The sequence below is a fragment of the Punica granatum genome, chromosome 6 (assembly GCF_007655135.1).
Source record: "Punica granatum isolate Tunisia-2019 chromosome 6, ASM765513v2, whole genome shotgun sequence".
NCBI lineage: Eukaryota > Viridiplantae > Streptophyta > Magnoliopsida > Myrtales > Lythraceae > Punica > Punica granatum.
The window spans coordinates 26122805-26128804 of NC_045132.1; positions in this window are offsets into that span (position 1 = coordinate 26122805).

Consider the following 6000-nt stretch of genomic DNA (forward strand, 5'->3'; position numbering starts at 1 on the left):
AACTTGAAACCTATTAGGTCCTGATCAGACAAAAGCGCGCGTTATTTCACTGTGCACTGTTTGATCATTTGTACATGTTTAGGTTAGGTCCAAGTTGTAATAAGCTTATCATACGAATAGGTATGTGCTCCAATCACACTAAAATAATTAATGCACTTTCACCTAAAAAAAATAAGGATAGGGCTATTTCCACCCATTTTATGGCTAATCTACTCCATTTTTTGTTCATCTTATCAAAACACCCCCAATACTTATTATTTACAATTGGTAATATGACTCCCTAAATCTCATCTCTTCAATTCTTAATTAAATGCTACTTACTTCCCATTTGAACAATTTTCCTCTCTTTACTCTAAATATCCACTACTCCCAATTATTTTATAGATATTTTAACTTTTGTACACTAAATAAGTAAATAAGCAAAAAAATATAATTTTTGAGGTATTTTTAACTTTTGTCAACTAAATAAGCAAAAAATAGAATATTACTTATATAACCTCAAATCCCATTTATTTAGTATTACATCGCCATTTGGTTTTAGTTAAAAATAAAAAGTAATAAAGAGCCAACTCTTCATGTTCAAATGAAATGATTTTCATGACAAATATAAAAACACAACATCAGTGAATAAGAATATATATTTAAACTTATTGGTTTTATATTAATTGAGATTCTTTTATTTTCATTGATGTTTATTTTTTTAGGGAAAAGTATATAAGTAATAAGTTTGTGTTTTTTCCAAATAATAGATCCATATAATTACACTCACATAGTTATGCTTTTTCAATTTTCGTTTCGTTGGATCATAATGTTTTTAACTTGTGAGATATCAATTTGAATACCTTTTGTGAATTTATAATTATAAGACAAAAAATATAACATTGAATACATCGTCGTTAGTTATCTTCCTTGGAGTGAGAACACCGAGTCATAAAGGGAACACATGTTCCAAATATTTATTTTTTCTACTTTTAAGTAAATATTTAATTTTGTTGATTTAAATATTTATTGTGTTATCAATTAACCAAGTGATAAGATACTAGAGAAAATATATTTTGTATTTAGAGATAGCATTTTCTTCCTCATTCAGTATAGAAGAATAGGGTTTTTTTTTTAAATAATATGATGGGTAAGTCCATTTCTAGAGCAAATGAGAAAGAAGTTTCAGATTGGTAAGTTTAATGGATTGGTTAGTGATTTAAGGAGTCTATCCATATTTAATTAGAGTAATTAATGTGTTATGAGGACATTTTGATACAATGGATAACAAATGGAGTGGATTAGCCAAAATGGGGTGGAAAATAGCCCTAGCAGAAAAATAATTAATGTACAATAAAATCAAATTTCAATTTTTAGTAAATTACTTCAATTCTTACTAAATTTCATACTAATTAAATTATGCATATTTTAAAATAAATTACGCAAGTTTCAAAATAATTACAAAATTTTTGTAGTTATACTGATTTCAAAGAGTTCTATTTAATTTTTTTAATAAAACACTTGATTTTTGCTTGAATAATTAACAATTTATTTGATTATATATATATATATATATATATATATGGTACTATCTTTTTATTAATCGCAGCGTAGGATGTTCCTAAACATCCTACCAAACCATTGGAGTCGTAAGTCAGAGCATACTCGCGAGGGGACAGCATGCGCCATCTGTTCATCCACTTCATAGGTTACGATATAACTTACCAGCTAATTAAGTATCTTCCTAGGAAAAAAAAATTTATTTTCTCTTTTTTTAAAATAAATTACGTATCTTCATTAAAGCTAAAAAAGTATATATATATATATATATATATATGAGTACATTCATCCGAGATCAAAAAACAAATTCAACAGCAATTCACTCTCTCTGCCGTGCTTGCTCTGTAGAGTGGATTGACGTTATTGCGTGAGTGCTGCTTAATTAATAAGTGCACATCGTACATGATATGGACATTCTAGGAAACAATAACGTACATCATCAACTTTTCTTCTCCATTACATATATATATATATAGAGAGAGAGAGATAGAGATTACTGTTGAAGGGAGAAATTCATTGATCGAGGACGAGGACTAAATTATCCAGTTCCTGTTATCCTAATTTTCTCTTCCTTTCTTCTTGCGTTCATGCGATAACATCACTGAGCGTCAGCCGATCCCCCTGTTTCTTCTTCCTGGTACCTATGCTTGCTAGATGTGAATATGGGAATATATGGCGGCTGATGGAAAGTCGAAACGGATCGGGGAGGCTGCCAATTTTTTTTTACTAATTTTATATAATTAAAAAAATGACTTTTCTTTCACCCAAAAGGGGCAAAAAAAAAACAGAGACTTTGCCTTATAACATAATGGGGCATGGAGACACATATATACGGTTGCTATTTAGCTGGCTTTTTCCAAATAAATAAATCCACGTGTTTTTGGCTGGTGTACGTTCCTATTCAGGGACCGCATATATATGGCCGTGTATGAGTTAAATAATTCTTTTAGTTTTTTTTTTTTTCAATATAAAGGAGATTCATGAGCTAATAAAATAGAATAGATTTTTTTGTTGGACTTTAGGAATATAATAAAAACAATCCAAACGTTAAATTATCGAGGAGGGCATTAAGAGCACGTCCAATTAGAGGGTGACAAGTCCCAAATTTGAATGACCTATTCTGATGTCACATGGACTTTTACGTCAGATAAATTGAGAAAGAGAAAAAGGACCCGTTCAAGAGGGCGAAACTTGGGTCCCATTTTTAAATTTCATGAATGCGAAGCCCACCCTTTCTAATATATTTATTTATAAATTCTTCTCTTCTGCTTTTATATATATATATATATATATATATATATTTTTTTTTTTAAAAAAGGTGGCTTATAGCAGTGGGCAATGGGGGATCCGTGCGAGCCAAATGACGTCGTGCCTAAAAATGGGACTGGACCCATGTTGGACCGGCGCTTCAATGGGGGGGCAGCCCATTTCGTTGACGTGGCCTGAAATCACTAAACGAATTGTAGATAGTAAGTCATTAAACAAACATCTTTTTGGCAATAAAACCGCATTGAATTAGAAACGGTTCAAGAGGTTTAGGTTCTTTTTTGTTCAATCTGATGCAGTTTGACAGTTCAATTCCATTTTTTGTTTTTTTTACACCCCTACTTTGCACACGTGGAAGATAAAATCGCGTGAGGCGACCTAATTTTTTCTTTTAAAACTATGCTAGATTATGCAAAAAAAGATTAAAATAAAGTGCTATAATTCTCCAAATAGACGTTGTATGTGCAGTCGGCCATCTTTTCCAAATGGGGTGTCATGTAAGTTTTGTTGCATTTTTGTAAGAAATATCAGCATTGTGCTATATGATGAAAAATTCAAAATTTTCATGTTTTTAGTGAAATTAAAGCAAATTACACCGTCTCGTAAAACCACTCAATTACTTATAGAAATTAGACTTCAATTAATATTTATAAATTTACTGACAAGACTGAGTGACTCCTTAAATCGTATAACGCAATTTTTCGATTTATCCTAAGTAACCGCCCCATGGGGGTGATGAAATCACACATCAGACGTCATATTATGAAAATGGGTTAACCGCCCTACATAGTGGAGTGGTACGGTCAATCATCATGGCTAAAGTTTATTATTATATATACATGTGCCCATTGATAGACCGACTATTGAGAAAACATTGTACTTTATTATTTAGTATATTAGTTACTCTCTCTGTCCATGACAATATTCTCATTATTTCTTGGGGCAATAATGAAAGTGGAAATAGACTCGCATTACATAGAATATAATGACCATTCTTATGGATTTATATTTCACTATATTTGGTTCATGCGTCTTCATTGTAATCGAAAAAAAATGAACAATCTTATAATAATATATAAAATCTTAAATATGATATAATGTTTCGATGCGAACGCGAATTCTAAAGCCTTTAATTCCACGTAGATTAAACATTTAATTTCAGTTAAATAAATTTACTATATTCTATTTGTATTAGATTCAACGAATGTACGATATTTGTCCATATTATATGCATATAGTAATATATTTATATATATAATTATGAATTTTCTTAAAATATTAAAAGTCTTTTGAATTGTTAGAAAGAATTTCTTAAAATTCATGATTTTTTTTTCAAGTTCAATGTACTGAATTCCCGATAAATACAAAACGAAATTCTTTTTATCCGTCAAACTCTACTCATTTTTTCTTTTTTTTACAGCCTAACCTATTCTCGACATCTCCCACTTTTCATTTGCACAACATTTTATTACATAATTATTGTCTCTATAATATATATCATTCGCTCCATACGACTAAAATACATATGGTTGGCCATCATGATTTTATCTATATGACTCACTCATAATTTTTGCCTCCCTATAACTTATGTCATTGGTTTGATACGACTAGAATATACATATTTATTGTTACTAATTTGCTTCTCCAACCGATTATCAACTGTTGCAGGAAGCTGTGCTCATAGATGGATATATGGTTCAACCTTCTCACATATTCAGAGGGGCCAATGGATGTGTTGACGCTCTTGCCAAGATGTCACCAATTAGTAGTACTAGATTAGTAGATTTAGCTCCTACAGTCCTACTTCGGTATTTCAGTTGCATGTTTTAGATGCGAATGAGAACTGTTATCCCCGTTATGTAGCTGATTATATCAGCAAGAACATTTGAGTGATTGATCGAATGAGGCTTTATTTACCAAAACAGAACAGGATACATATTTATTCGTCTTCATGATTTTACTTACGCGGGTCACTCAAAATTTTGTAAAGCTTTTTTTTTCCCTAAATAAATGATACTTTATAATGTTTATCATGTCTATATGACAAGTTATATATATATATTCATTTATGTGTCACATATGTTGATTGCTATTTTCGTCAGGGAAATGACAACATATTACCGCACCCACGAGTATCAAATAGTAAATTATTAATACTATTATTGATCCGGCCAATCTAATAAACTATAAGTAAAGTTGGCTCAAACCAAGGTGTATATATCGAAAAAAGGAAAAAAAAGAAATAGCCATACTTATTCTTCTTACTTTTATAGAACATAAACCGTTTCATTTTGAATTATTATCATTATTATTGTCGTTGTGGCTGTGGTTGTTGTTGTGGTTGTATTTCACCTCAATAAGGAGGCCCGGTCGAAATTATACGGACGTTATATTTCTATTCTGATCCGCATACCAAATTTCTAATCAATACGAAAGCCTATACTTTGACTTGACCTCTCAGCATATACTATGCTGATCCAATGCAACATTCTTAGCTTTAGCTTGGCAAAGTGGGTCCTGGAATTCGACTTCTCGAGCAAATTCATACCGTAACTTCTCCGGTGCCTCTATCTTGCTGCTTAGGTTTAGCTTTACATTTCATCCCGCCGTTCGGGTTGTGCCTGACTGACCAAATTGAGTTCGTGATGGAGCAAGCATGCATCGGCTGTGTCCTGGGCTGCATGGAATCCCGAGTTTTATATCCTTCTAACAATTTATATATCCCTTTGGGTCAGAATACTCAATCCCACGCATGATGTGTCAATACTTTCTTCATGCATAAAAAGATGTGTATTGTCCTTAAACAATGTCTCATATTTGAGTCTTAAGAGTGGAAAAAATCTACCATTAGGAGAGATTTATCCTTAGTTGGTCGATTCGATTCGAACCTCAATTAGTTACGGTCCATTAAGCTTTTCGTATAGTGTACACAGCAAAAATGTATATATAAACGCGTTCTCTAATTATATTCTCATTTAATTGTTGCGCAGGACGTAAGTAGACATTAAGTACATGACGTTATAAAATAAATCTTCAAATAAGATATAATATGGTCATGCTCGATCGTTCTGACATTATTCATCGCCAATCCAAACACGATAAAGAATTAAATCCCAGCAAAATCAATTAAAAACACAGATATTCTAAAAAGAATTTTTTTTTTTAAAAGGAGAACATCTTTGCTACTTGCAATCA